At 39.5% G+C, this 15,867-nt stretch overlaps 1 protein-coding gene and 1 long non-coding RNA gene across 2 annotated transcripts in view; one reads left to right on the top strand and one right to left on the bottom strand.

The window, feature by feature from the left end:
- RARG (retinoic acid receptor gamma) overlaps positions 1-15,867 on the bottom strand; it is a 214,429-nt gene that overhangs the window by 98,575 nt on the left and 99,987 nt on the right. The window lies entirely within an intron of this gene.
- On the top strand, positions 3,792-14,561 carry LOC130355305 (uncharacterized). Its single transcript, XR_008888470.1, has 3 exons — positions 3,792-3,908; positions 8,796-9,099; positions 14,428-14,561. It is a non-coding gene; the product is annotated as an uncharacterized LOC130355305 (long non-coding RNA).

Here is a 15,867-nt window from a genome sequence, read left to right as displayed (position 1 = left end):
TCTTAGGGGGGATTAAACTGGCAGAGTCACTGGTAGAGAAGGATCTGGGTGTACTTGTAGATCACAGACTACAGAATAGCATGCAATGTCAGGCTGCTGCTTCCAAAGCCGGCAGGATATTGTCATGTATCAAAAGAGGCATGGACTCAAGGGACAGGGACATAATACTCCCCCTTTATAAATCATTGGTACGGCCTCACCTGGAATATGCTGTTCAGTTTTGGTCACCTGTCCATAAAAGGGACACTGCGGAGTTGGAAAGGGTGCAGAGACGCGCGACTAAACTAATATGGGGCATGGAACATCTTAGCTATGAGGAGCGATTGAAGGAGTTACAATTGTTTAGTCTTGAGAAGAGACGTTTAAGGGGGGATATGATAAACGTATATAAGTATATTAATGGCCCATACAAAAAATATGGAGAAAAACTGTTCCAGGTTAAACCCCCCCAAAGGACGAGGGGGCACTCCCTCCGTCTGGAGAAAAAAAGTTTAGTCTCAAGGGGCGACACGCCTTCTTTACCGTGAGGACTGTGAATTTATGGAACGGTCTACCTCAGGAACTGGTCACAGCAGGAACAATTAACAGCTTTAAAACAGGATTAGATACATTCCTGGAACAAAATAAGATTAATGCTTATGAAGAAATATAAAATCTCATCCCTTCCCCAATATCGCGCCACACCCCTACCCCTTAATTCCCTGGTTGAACTTGATGGACATATGTCTTTTTTCGACCGTACTAACTATGTAACTATGTAACTATGTAACTATGTTCCTGATGACTGTCATTTCTTAATTACATTCCAAACAGGGGATATTGACATCTGAAAACATTTTGCTATCTTCTTAAAGCCTTCTCCAGCTTTGTGAGTGTAAACTATTTTCAGTTTCAGATTTCTAGACAACTTTTTAGAAGAACCCATGGTGCTGATTGTTGGGGAAAGCTCAGATGAGTCTGGGCATTTAAAACCTTTGAGATTGACATCACCTGGTCTTCCCAGATGATGATTGAGAGCAATCCATGACACTGGCAGGTCCCAGCTTTGCAAAGGGGGCAGTGCATGCTATAAATTCTGCAGGGTGCCCAAACTTTTGCAGATGCCATTTTTTAGTTTTCTGTTATTTTGAAAGTGTAAATGATGGAAATAAAATCTAACTTTTGTTGACATATTATAAGAATGTCTAATCTGTAATTTGATGCCTTTTGGAGATTTTTCCATCTTTCCTTGGCTTCTTTATGCACATTAATAACATTTTTTACCTGGGGTGCCCAAACTTTTGATGCCCACTGTACATACGTGAGAAAAACAAACATCTATACATCATCTATACATCAGTGTGAAAAAACATCTATACATCATCTATACATCAGTGTGAAAAAACATCTATACATCATCTATACATCAGTGTGAAAAAACATCTATACATCATCTATACATCAGTGTGAAAAACATCTATACATCATCTATACATCATCTATACATCAGTGTGAAAAACATCTATACATCATCTATACATCAGTGTGAAAAAACATGGCTGATGGGATTGGTTTAGCATCACCGCCTTTGCTGCTCAGTTCTGATGAAATGCTCATTATAGTCTCTAAAGAGAACTTGGACGACAAAATAGATTGTTGAATATGTTTAAGATTGCTTCAATTTCCTGTGTTTTTGCAAAAATGTATTTTTTGGAAAGGCTGGTGCTGGCAGCTCAGCCAGTAGTGGGGTCAGTCTGAGAACAGTAAAATGGTCGGAGGGGTATGTAAAAGGTGCTGAGGTTCAGACTTCTATGTAGACAATACATTGATTGATTAATTGATTGATTGATTGTTTGATTGATGGCCAATTTTATCCAATAAAGCCTACTGCTTTAAATGTGGTACAACATGCCCACAAAGGGGTGGAAGCTCCATTCTGGTTGTGAAACTGAGGTGATCACTCAGCTTTGCTGGATTCCTGAACATCAAGTCTGCCTAATTCTGAAGCAATACAGAACAGGGGATGTCTCCTTTTTGCCATTCAGGAGTCTGGAAAGCTGGGGTAACACCCCTGTGGAGTCTGTAACACAAGCCATATCAGTTGTTACACAGCATTCCCAAAAGCAGCCCTGAGTAAAAACTTCTTGACAAGATGACGACTCCACTACTTATTACCATTTTCTGGTTATTTTTCATCCTATACTTTAATAGATCCCAAAGCCTGCCTGTTGTACGGTCTGAGTGATGCCATAGTCTATTAGACGGTACAGCCCATATCACTATATTCCTGATAGGAAAAGACAACTTCATGTGAAGTCCACACAGAGCCCTCGGGTTCAGAGACAGAGTCGTGTCTGGTGGAGTTAGTAAATTAACACTAGACTGCGGCACATTATAGTCTATATGTAGCCTGCGGAGTGTCTTCATTTGAAGCCTTGCCTAAAGAAAACAGTGTGTTTTGGAACAGCTGCTATGTATGTTGCGAGGGGGGAAGCTGGTATTACAGCTTATTCTAACTCAGATTTTACCCCCACCTCCCTGGCAAACTCCATCCACACCGCCCCTCCCATCCTGCTCCTCCTAGGTTCAATGGAAGGACACTATGTTGAAAACCCCTCCTCTGTTAATGAGACCAGTACAGAACTCCGCTGCTCTGACTAGTGCTGAAGGAGTTAAGCTGCCTCTTACTAAGGGATCTGCGCCCTCTGCAGGTGACAAGAGGGAATGACAGCCCTGTACATCCTTCACAATATTTCTTTTTTTCTTAATACATTTTTATTGAAATAAAAAAAACAAAAAAGAATACATACATGAGAAGCATCACAGGGCTATGCAGTATTATTAAGCAAAATACATAGCATACATCAGTGGTCTCCAACCTGCGGACCTCCAGATGTTGCTGAACTACAAATCCCAGCATGCCCGGACAGCCAACGACTGTCCGGGCATGCTGGGAGTTGTAGTTTTGCAACATCTGGAGGTCTGCAGGTTGGAGACCACTGGCCTACATGTTTTCAGTGTAACAATACATGCATATAAAAAAGTAGAGATTAAAAATGAATGTCTGTATCACATAAAATGATACTAAAATGTAAACAGTATGAATGGTATAAGGGCAGGGTTAGGATAGGGAATACAATAAATTGTCTAGATTAAACATTACTATTGCATGGGATATTTATCAATACCTGTGCAGAGTAAAGGTCGCCCAGTTGCCCATAGCAACCAATCAGATCGCTTCTTTCATTTTTCAAAGGCCTTGTTAAAAATGAAAGAAGCGATCTGATTGGTTGCTATGGGCAACTGCACCACTCTTCCTCTACACTGGTTTTGATGAATCTCCCCCTTTGTGTCTATATGGGGTTTCTCCTATCACTTAGGAGCACTGTTTTTGTATGACAGTAACTAATAATATACAAAAAAGAAGGCTGCAGCAGCACACTTGGTCAAAAAATGGAGGCTCTTAGCGCACTTTTTGATCAAAACGTGTCCCCCATCCACCACGCGACCTTCTTTTTTGTATACTCTGTATTTGCCACAGCACCCGTGTATTAGGTAGTTGTGCTGCCTATTTTTCTTTTTGTTTTTGCTGTGTAATTTAGGGGGAATGGCATCCTCTGTAGCCGTGCACCCTTCCCGGTTTCACAGGAGTTTTTTTTTAAATTGATAGTGGATCCAGCATGTCACCCAGTCAGAGGCTATATGCCCAGCAGAAGTGAGTGTTATGAGTGTTAGGCTCAGAATGTGTGTAAGGGTCCCATCCGAAATGAGGCCACCTCCGTGTGCTGGATGGGGGACATGTTTTGATCAAAAAGTGCACTAAGAGCCTCCTGCAGCAACCTTCCTTCTTGTATACTCTGTATTTGCCACCGCAGCGTACACCCGTGTATTAGGTAGTTGTGCTGGCTATTTTTCTTTTTGTTTTTACAGTAAGTAATAATAAGTGAATATGTATTTCAGTGTAAATGGTGCAGCAGGATGGTATAAGCAACCAACAGTAGTTATGCCACGGCTTTCCAAATTTTTTTTTTCCCCATTCATATCCTGTGCTGGTATTCAGTATTAACATGATAAAAAAATAATAATAAAAATACACATATATAGCATTATCCTGAAAAAGAAGCGATTACAGTATAGGCAATGGACACATTACATTTCTGTTCACACTTTCTCCTGTTCTGTGGGGATGACTGTATTACTGAAATAAGATCCCAGACACTCCAACAGACATCTGATGGACCCCATTAGAAGTCAATGAGATCTTCAAGCTTCATGGAGAATAGAAACCAGAACACTAAACATATAATACATATATATATATATATATATATATATATATGCCCATGACAGTTTAACATTATACCAACAAAGCTAGATGGACCCACCGGTTTACCATGAGTTTGCTATCTTCCTATATTTAATACTACATGAGATTTGCTGCAGATTAAATGATTCTCACTGGTAAAATGCAAACATAAGTAGTTGTGAAGCGAGGATATAAAGCCTTTATTTTCATAGATGTGCATTATATTTCAATTTGTGGTGTATTTATTTTTTCTTAACTTATCATAACATTAAAGAGGATTTTTCCCTTATCGTCCCATAGCTAACTGGGATATGGCGAGAAATCTTATACCTAAAATTGCCTTGAAGATGGTTTCACACATATCTATTTTAGGGGGGGGGGGGGAAGGTGTATTATTTCTACCCTACAAGCAATGCTTTTTTGCTCTTTTTCTTCCCCTTTTCCGCATTTTGGGTGCATTGTTTGGGTGTTTTTTCTACTATGCACCCTGATGTAGGCATGGTGTTTTAACAATCTTCGTGATTATACATATATATGTGTATATATATATATATATATATATATATACATATATATATAGTTCTTGAGAAAGGTGAGGTTGAGCTGACTGAAACGTTGTTACTGTAATGACACCTTTTATGGAATAAATACACCTTTTTATCACGAACTGTGGTGCTGTGGACTAGATTTTTGTACTGCCTAAAGGATGATCCCCTAACCAAGAATCCAGGAGCTTCGTGCACCCCCTACGGATTTTTTTTACATATTTTGGTTGTGCTGTTCTTCTTCTACTACTATATATATATATATATATATATATATAGATAGATAGATAGATAGATAGATAGATAGATGGATAGATAGATAGATACACACACTGTATAGTGCCAATCTATCCTACAGCATTGGACAGAGTTTGGTCCCTGAACCTATTACTATTGTTTTAGTGGGTGAAGGAAAGGAACTACCCAAAAGAACTCCACACAAGTGCAGGGAGAAAATGCAAACACCAGGCAGATACACAACACTGACCCCTAAGCTACAGGGTTGACTCTTCATAACTACGCTACAAATCTTTGAAACCATTCTATATACCACACATTGAAATATAATGTACATCTGTGAAAATAAAGGCTTTATATCCTCGGTTCACACCTACTTTTGTTTGCGTTTTACCAGTGAGAATCATTTGATCTGCAGTAAAACTCATGTAGTATGAAATATAGGAAGATAGCAAAAGTAAGCAACAAAGAGGCAGATTTATCCTAACTGCCCTATCACCCTGCCAAAAAAAAGTGTGGTTCCGATCTCCTATTGATTTCAATGGGTAATGTTAAAAAAAAATAAAAAAAAAATAAAGTTATTTTCTAAAAACTATATTGTAAAAAAAGAAGTTACATGTCACTTTTCAGAGCGGTTCTGCTTGGAAGCTCACACTGAAGTCAATGGGAGCTTGAATCAGCACCAAAAACTGCACAACAGATTCCACACTGATTCTAAGGTGGCCTGCAGAACAGTTTTTGCCCATGTGAACATATCCTAAAGGAAAAACTGTCTTAGCTGCTAATAGCAACCAAATCGCAGCTTTTAGGGTACGTTCACACGTATGCAGATCTGATGCGCAGGATTTGATGCACAGGATTTTCTGCTGCAGATTTTAACGTAAACTAAACGACTGAGCACAGCTTCTAATCGTCAGTTACAAATCCTGCGCATCAAATCTGCGCAGGATCCTGTACGTGTGAACGTACCCTTATTCTGTAAATTGCATTGGTAAAATGAAAGTGGAGCTCTGACCGGTTGCTATGAGCTACAAAGACAGTTTTGTTCTAGACAGTTTGGATAAATGAAGGAATATTTGCATGGCAAACTAAAGGGGTGGAAAACTCTGCCTCGAAAATCCACACAGGATCCCCATCTGAACTCTTTTCAGATTGTAAAGAGGATTTTTATACAGATTTGAATGTTGATTTGAAAGATACCATTGGTTTTGAAAGTAGGATCCACTTTATTTGCAAAATTATAAAAAAAATTCCCATTGAAGTCAGTGAGAAGTTTTCCTCCCTTATTAATACACTCACTTTGCAAGGCACTCTAGAAGCAGAAAGGAAAACAATTAATGCATCAAAGCAAGGAAGGGGTTACAGTGAACTGCTGCTGATGATGAGGACAACCTCAATGCGGTCCTGGTCTAAGCAGTGATAGACAGCCCTGGTCTAAGCAGTGAAAGGCAGCCTTGGTCAAAGCAGTGAACTGCTGCTGCTGATGATGACAGGCTGCACAATAGACAGCTGTCCAGAGCGTTATGGGTGGTCAGTGATAGGGGTGAAGTCTTGATTTACCTTTCAGGCACCACAAGGATCATCTGGAGAAGGCAGACAGCCTCAGCTTGCATTCACACAGTTCACTCTCTCCTGCACATAGCACTAGCTAAGCCCCACCACCACTTCATGTGTTCCATCTTGGTCCTTGCTGCTGCTGAGAAGAGGAATTTCCCTAACAACGTGCAATGGATCGAAATTTGAAGTAAAGTGATACACCTAGTGACAAGACTTATAGCCTATGTGATTTCTAACATATTTGTAATTCCCAGCATGACTTATTATCCCAGAAAAAGCTCTTAAAGGGGTAGCGGCGGAGTACCCCTTTAAGAGTTTTTTTCTGGGATAATAAGTCATGCTGGAAATAAACAAATATGTTAGAAATCACATAGGCTATGAAATGGAGGGGAGTTGACAGCAATGAATTTTAAATCTATAGTGAAACACAAGATACAGTACATTTATTTTCAGCATTGGTCTTTCACATTTCATGATGCTGACACAAAATGGCATAAAATAAAAATGTCCCTTAAAGGGGTATTCCAGGGAAAAACGTTTTTTATATATATCAACTGGCTCCAGAAAGTTAAACAGATTTGTAAATTACTTTTATTAAAAAATCGCAATCCTTTCAGTACTTATGAGCTTCTGAAGTTAAGGTTGTTCGTTTCTGTCTAAATCCTCTCTGATGACACCTGTTTCGGGAAACGCCCAGTTTAGAAGAGGTTTGCTATGGGGATTTGCTTCTAAACTGGGCGTTTCCCGAGACAGGTGTCATCAGAGAGGATTTAGGCAGAAAAGAATAACCTTAACTTCAGAAGCTCATAAGTACTGAAATGATTAAGATTTTTCAATAGAAGTAATTTACAAATCTGTTTAACTTTCTGGAGCCAGTTGATATATATAAAAAAAAGTTTTTTTCCTGGATAACCCCTTTAAAAATGGCAGTGCACAGGGGTATCAAGCTGGTATATTGTATATAACCAGATTCTGACGCTTAAGGATCAAACAGGAAGGTTACCCTCTGATTTGTTTATGACATATTAGAAGAGATCTTGCCATGAGATCTTAGCAAGCTTTGCTTCGTGTTACTGTTCTTACAAGTCCAAATCTATCTAGCCAATGTTAAGAGTAACATGAAAGGTCATATTAGATGGTGAGATGGTTTTCGGGCTCTCAAATAAAATAATTCTACTTCAGTCACAATACAGAAGTGTGAAATTGTTGGTTCCCTATCTGTAAATTTAAAGAAGTGGGTTGTATTTCTGTATACAGAACTTAGATATTATACAAACATGACAATGTTTTGAGTTTACTGGTCCAACACTGTAACTAAATAGCTGGTATGAGGTGCCTGAATAATAGTACCCCTCTTTGGTACCCACTACATGGGGATCATGCCTCATCAGCCATGCATGAAGGATCAACCCTTCATGCATGGTCACTTCACAAATACTTCATTCTATGGTTCCACTAGTCTCTTTAGATCTGCAAAGAAATATATATCCTCCGGGGATTTTTTTCCTTACTTTAATTTAAAAGCTGAGGTGTCGGTAGGTCAAGAATGATTCTTGGGGCCGAGCTGGTCTTAATCCCAAACCCAAACACATTCAGCTTTAGAATAAACAGCCCTAATGGAATAAGAATTGACTTAAGTGATGAATGTCTGCTTGTAAATGAGAATATGGTCTTGCATGGACACCGAGGGGATTAGAGACAATGTAGACAAGGGGACTGGAAGCTAAAGGGTTTAGAAAGTGAACATGATATATCACAAACCAATATATTTATGTATTTATAGTACATTGTCTACAAGACAGCAGCTCATACATACATTGGGCACCCCTGGGTACAGATGGGATTTTTCAATGACGTATAAGTACTGCTGAGTGTGCATCACATTAGGTCTGGATCTCCGACACTATGTCAAGAAAGGTTTAGGGACAAAATAATGTGATCCGGAAGATTTCCTGACATGCAAAAAATCTCTTGTGATATAGAATTATGTTACTGACCAGCAAACTCTGGGAAAATAGCTATCTTTAAAAAAAAAAAATTTAATGTTTTTATTTTTTTTACTTTGAAAGAGCATTATCCAGTTGTAAAGCAGAATAAGGGTTAAAGTATTTCTGTTAAATCTCTGTAAATGTGCGTAACTAAAACGTTTACATTTCTTATGTTCATCTTAGAGCACGTACTTCTCCAGTTCCTCCTAATAAACATCAGGCCAAAAACACATGGCAGGGAATTCATCGGAGACCTGGGAGAGTCGCACTTACCTAATCGAGTCTGATTTAAAAAGTGTTAAGTGCAGGAGATGATGTCCTATACAAATCCATCCCTCGGCCAAAGGGGTTAAATCACTGGAACTAATTGGAAAACCTTCCCCCTTTTTCCCTGGGGAAAACCCAAAAGATTCATCTTCTAATACAATTAAAGAAGCTAATCTGTCAGATACAATCAGCAGCCCGGACCTGTCCTACACAACACACAGTAAGTCATTCCATTACCTGTCAATAAGCTTCCCCTAGGAAAACAAACACAGACTTCTGTTCAAAATGCACAGGATTGTTTGCTCTCGCACTGAAGTCAATAGGCCTGTGATGTGGTGGCCTTTTAATGGACCTTGGGAGTACATTTTTGGATGCAGTGCATGGCTATTACTACAGTCACAACACTTTGGGCATCATGTACAATTGGTAAAAAGAAGTATGGGGAAATGCATTTCACTCTTTTTATTAATGTCCCTGTTTTTTTCATTCAAGTCGTCGCTTTCAGCTAATTTTCTGAAAAGTAACCATGGTTTTAAATTTTTTTAAATAATTTTTTTGAGTAATCTATAAAATAATATATATATTGGAGAGGCTCTTGTCTGACAACTAACAAAATGACCTGAGCTGCCCAATCTGACACTTATACCCTCAGTCTGTAATGAAATATAAACTATAAAAAATATTGGGGCTCAAGGTCTGAGATATCAGTACACAATTTACTATATAATTAAAATAGTTCCATACAATGGTGTATAAAATTACCTGGGACTCACAGGGCCCTTGTGAGTCGTCAGGAACATTTAAAATTTATCATAAAATAAGTAAAAATAAAATGCAACAATATGATAAAAAAAACTCAACTGAGACCAATAAAAATATATATAAAGTTGTATCCACTGTAGAAGGTCTGGATTATACTCTAAGTACTTGTTGCTCCAGATCAGCCACAGGATACAAAGTGGATACAATGTATTTGGGTAAATTGGCTCTTGTAAGTAAGCTAGCAACAATGTTTCCTTTTGCAGTCACCAATTGACAGATCAATTATTGCGGTAATTCAGTTATCACAGTCTTTCTTTAACCACTGGGTCTGCTGCGCTGACAGCCCGTATATGTTCTTTAGTAGATGAACAGATATAAAGGTTATATATGTGCACAGATCGGCAATAGTAGCAGTCAAAAATATCTCACACACAGCGTGTGCATGTATGCTCACCGGTCCCTCGGGAATAGATATTGCGCTCTCCTGTGGATATAAGTCCTGCGATACCCGGTATGGCGTGGATGATGTGATCTCCCAGTACCGGTCCCCGGTCACGCGGGAACAAAAAAGGCCTCCTGCTGGAGTGGGTGTAGTGCAGGCACACCGCTGGAGACTCTGCCTTCTCCTATATCGCGGTGCGGCACAGCCGTGAGCCAGGAGGTTGGGGACTGCAGTGCCTCTGTTGCGCCCACTGTTAAAGTCACTAGCGGCGTCCTCATGGAGGTTTCCGCGCTACACATAAGATGTGATTGACAGGTATCTGTCTTTGATGTTAAGCAGTGAATGGTGACTTGCGCTTGTTAATAATAGTTAGATGGTCTCAATAGTAGATATTGGGGGGTCGCTGATTATTTAAAGCTGCTGAAGAAAGGACCGCGAGGGTCCTGAAATGCGTCCAGCGACCCCCCAATATCTACTATTGAGACCATCTAACTATTATTAACAAACGCAAGTCACCATTCACTGCTTAACATCAATGACAGATACCTGTCAATCACATCTTATGTGTAGCGCGCGCAAACCTCCACGAGGACGCCGCTAGTGACTTTAACAGTGGGCGCAGCAGAAGCGCTGCAGTCCCCAACCTCCTGGCCCACGGCTGTGCCGCACCGCGATATAGGAGAAGGCAGAGTCTACAGCGGTGTGCCTGCACTACACCCGCTCCAGCAGGAGGCCTTTTTTGTTCCAGCGTGACTGTCGACCGGTACTGGGAGATCGCATCATCCACGCCATACCGGGTATCGTAGGACTTATATCCACAGGAGAGTGCAATATCTATTCCCGAGGGACCGGTGAGCATACATGCACACGCTGTGTGTGAGATATTTTTGACTGCTACTATTGCCGATCTGGGCACATATATAACCTTTATATCTGTTCATCTACTAAAGAACATATACGGGCTGTCAGCGCAGCAGACCCAGTGGTTAAAGAAAGACTGTGATAACTGAATTACCGCAATAATTGATCTGTCAATTGGTGACTGCAAAAGGAAACATTGTTGCTAGCTTACTTACAAGAGCCAATTTACCCAAATACATTGTATCCACTTTGTATCCTGTGGCTGATCTGGAGCAACAAGTACTTAGAGTATAATCCAGACCTTCTACAGTGGATACAACTTCATATATCTTTTTTTATTGGTTTATTGTTACATTTTATTTTTTACTTATTTTATGATAAATTTTAAATGTTCCTGACGACTCTCAAGGGCCCTGTGAGTCCCAGGTAATTTTATACACCATTGTATGGAACTATATTAATTATATAATAAATTGTGTACTGATATCTCAGACCTTGAGCCCCAACATTTTTTATAATTTATAAAATAGTTCACCCTGGTTTTGGCGCATTACGTGCATATGCGCTGTAGATGTTAGTAAACCTCCACTGATGTATTAGAAAATTTGTATGGATTTTTCTCCCTTCTTCCACCTATTCACCAAATTGTTCAAAATATTCCCAACTGCTGGACATTAGGATTTTATTGTGTTTAGGAATACTTATGACAATGTTAAAAGCCTAATAAGAAAATGGTTTATAGCATTGTACTGTACTCTGTGGCTTTCAAATTGTGAACTGAATTAGCATGATGCAATTCTGTTACAGTATTTATTGACTCGTCTCAATTTCCTAACAATTTACATAGTTACATAGTTACATAGTTAGTACGGTCGAAAAAAGACATATGTCCATCAAGTTCAACCAGGGAATTGAAGGGTAGGGGTGTGGCACGATATTGGGGAAGGGATGGGATTTTATATTTCATAAGCATTAATGTTATTTTGTTCCAGGAATGTATCTAATCCTGTTTTAAAGCTATAAATTTTTCCTGCTTTGACCAGTTCCTGAGGTAGACTGTTCCATAAGTTCACAGTTCTCATGGTAAAGAAGGCGTGTCGCCCCTTGAGACTAAACTTTTTCTTCTCCAGACGGAGGGAGTGCCCCCTCGTCCTTTGTCTTCGTCCTAATGTTTTTATTAACAGAACTCCTATATACAAGTCGATTGGACATGTCCTATTGGACACAGTTTATATTGGACATGTCCTATTGGACACAGTTTATATTGGACAATTGTGAGAAACTAAAGGGGTAGTCCTGTATAGGAAAATCTATTCCCTATGCGAAGGATAGGAGTTAGAGGGGTAGTCCAGTGGTGAAAAACGTATCCCCTATCCTAAGGATAGGGGATAAGTTTGAGATCGCGGGGGGTCCGACTGCTGGGGCCCCCTGCGATCTCTCTGTACAGGGCCCCGGCTCTCCAGCCAGATAGCGGGTGTCGACCCCCGCACGAAGCGGCGGCCGACACGCCCCCTCAATACATCTCAATGGCAGAGCCGGAGATTGCCATAGAGCGCTTCGGCTCTGCCATAGAGTTGTATTGAGGGGGCGTGTCGGCCACCGCTTCATGCGGAGGTCGACACGCCCCCTTCCCGCGGGCTGTCGGGGCTCCGTACAGGAGATCGCAGGGGGCCCCAGCAATCGGACCCCCCACGATCTGCAACTTATCCCCTATCCTTAAGATAGGGGATAAGTTGTTCACTACTGAGTCACCACTGGACTACTCCTTTAAGTCTCTGATCATGGGGGGTTCCAGCAGTCGGATCTCCTTTAAGGTGCGCAAGCTGTCCTTGTGCACGGTGCGAGGGTTGACATGCCCCCTCCATTAGGGTTTTTCATTTTTCCAAAGATGTGATTTTCATATGACTTTGCTTACGCCCCCAGTCTCAGTGATATAAAAGATATATATGCCAAGAAGATTAGATAATATTTAGGGGTTGCACACATTGATCACTTTTATCTCAAACTAGTGAAATTTCTAATATTCAGTTTCAGGATCCCAGGGGCTCTGCATCAAGAAAAATGGATATCAAAGGCAATGTGTGCACTTAAAATTGCCCTCTTCACTAAACAATTGAATATTCCTAACGAGAATTGAAAGGAATAAAACGGGTTACACATTTTGTCAGCCTCACATATGTTCGCTTTTGGCATGAGGCAATTGTAAGTTGATGGGCTCCAAAGAATGATTTGGATATACTACAGCTTCGGAGCACTTACCCAGATGCAGACGTCAAAAAAAGTGCTCTCACAGTTGCTAAGAGATACCTTTGGTATCTGTCAGAAACAAGGATTGGCTTTTTTGTATGAACGTATTACTCTGATAAGGAAATAAGGCTCATAAGGAAAATATGACAAAAAATGTTGAAACCAAACCTGCAAAAAAAAGGAAATGAAATGATTATAGGGTAGAAACCTAGTTCTTTGAAATAAAACAAAGCTGTTATTTGAATTGTTTGGGATCCACGATGTGACAGAATACTGCAGTAATTCTCTAAGAAGCCATGTGAATGCTCTTAAGGTTGTCGATGATACCGCAGAAAGAGGAATTGCTCTGATAAAAAAGTTTAACGAATCGGTCAGGGACGAACAACAAAACCAATTCTTTTTGAGGGTAGTCGAGCATCACATAAAAGTCGTCACCAAAGTCGTCACTACCTATTAATTTTAATATTTTAAGTTTTTGATTTCTAATTTTCCCAATAAAAGTAATTAACATTGAAAATCATATTTTTTTGCTTACTTTTACAAAACTGATCAAAGTGTGCAACCTCTAAATATTATCCAACTTCTTGAAATTTGGCATATATATCTTTTGGTAAATGTTTAGATCAGCTCACCATAAAGTCCATGTGTGGTATGCATCTGATAATAGTCCCGGAGCTCGGAAGCAAGGAGCCGCCACTCCTCGTAGCATAGGTAGCAAGTGACATGTCATTAATAAAAAGGTGAAACGAGTTTCACCTTCTTTTTATTAGTGACATGTCACTTGCCACTTTGTGGCTATCCCTTTTTTGATTTTAATATGCACAATTAAAGGTTAAGTTTTATTGGATTACTTCACACCTGGGAGCTGGATCCTTTCCTTTGTCTTCATGTATATATATATATATATATATATATATATATATATATATCTTTTACATCACTGAGATTAATGTTACATTTAATTTTTTGCTTTACAAAATGAAACACCCTACCCTCCATGCATCTCTATGGGAGAGCCAGAGAAACACAAGTTGCTGTGCTTGATTTCCCTATAGAAAGGGATGTAACTATAAGGGGTGCAGAGGTAGCAGAGGTTAACATTGTTAGGACTAAACAATGTAGCACTGTAGCAATGTAGTATAGTATTATAGAGGACTTTAGGGAAAGACAGGATCCTAACTGGCTTAAGGTCGCCTGAAATTGAGATAAGATTATCTAAAGATTGTATCTTTCTAGGGTGTCTGTAGAGAAAACTGAAGGCAACAAAAGGGATAAAAACTTCATTCAACAAAATCAACAAGGAAACCTGAGAAAACATATTAAAGTAGCTGACCAAAGAAAGACACAATCCCATTAGACAATGTTTAAAAAAAAACACCTATATATCTGTAAATGCAAGAAAGACAGATAAAATTAATTTGAATGATTTTTTGGGTGAGTGAACTTTTCAAAAGTTTGGTTTGGCCAGCTCTCCTTGACAAAAAGTTTAGTTCAGACCTCCTCAGCCAAAAAACTTGTGTATGTGTAAGATTTGTGTAAGAGCCCTCGAAGCCCTGTATAACACTGTTAGGTCACCTAGGGGTGTATCAAAGTACTGTAAAGTAATGTAAACGTTATGACAAAAGAAATGGCCATGAGAAAATGGATGGTACCCAGTGGTAACTAACAGCTTTTTCAAAAACACACTTCACTACTAGAATCTTTAAAGGGGTACTCCGGTGGAAAACTTTTTTTTTAATGAACTGGTGGCAGCAAGTTAAACAGATTTGTAAATTACTTCTATTTAAAAATCTTAATCCTTTAAGTACTTATAAGCAGCTGTATGCTACATAGTTACATAGTTAGTACGGTCGAAAAAAGACATATGTCCATCAAGTTCAACCAGGGAATTAAGGGGTAGGGGTGTGGCGCGATATTGGGAAGGGATGAGATTTTATATTTCTTCATAAGCATTAATGTTATTTTGTTCCAGGAATGTATCTAATCCTGTTTTAAAGCTGTAAATTGTTCCAGCTGTGACCAGTTCCTGAGGTAGACCGTTCCATAAATTCACAGTCCTCACGGTAAAGAAGGCGTGTCGCCCCTTGAGACTAACTTTTTCTTCTCCAGACGGAGGGAGTGCCCCCTCGTCCTTTGGGGGAGTTTAACCTGGAACAGTTTTTCTCCATATTTTTTGTATGGGCCATTTATATACTTATATACGTTTATCATATCAGAGGAAATTCTATTATTTTAGAATTTCTTTTTTGTCTTGTCCACAGTGCTCTTTGCTGACACTTCTGTCCGTGTCAGGACTTGTCCAAAGCAGCATAGGTTTGCTATGAGGATTTTCTACTGCTCTGGGCAGTTCCTGATACAGGCATCAGGTGTCAGCAGAGAGCACTGTGGACAAGACAAAAATGAAATTCAAAAAGAAAATAATTTCCTCTGTAGCATACAGCTGCTAATAAGTACTGGAAGAGTAAATATTTTTTAATAGAAGTAATTTGCAAATCTGTTTAACTTTCTGGCAGCAGTGGATTTAAACAAAATATACATTTTCCACCGGAGTACCCCTTTAAGGCTTTTTAAAATTAACAAAAGGGCCAAAAATGATCCATTTTTGGTGGCAGATGCCTGCCCATGTTTATATGCACAATAAGGTATTAAAAGAAGCAATGGCATTTCCCAAGAGGC

The sequence above is a fragment of the Hyla sarda genome, chromosome 2 (genome assembly GCF_029499605.1).
Source record: "Hyla sarda isolate aHylSar1 chromosome 2, aHylSar1.hap1, whole genome shotgun sequence".
Taxonomy (NCBI): Eukaryota; Metazoa; Chordata; class Amphibia; order Anura; family Hylidae; genus Hyla; species Hyla sarda.
This window is presented reverse-complemented; position numbering and strand designations above follow the sequence as displayed.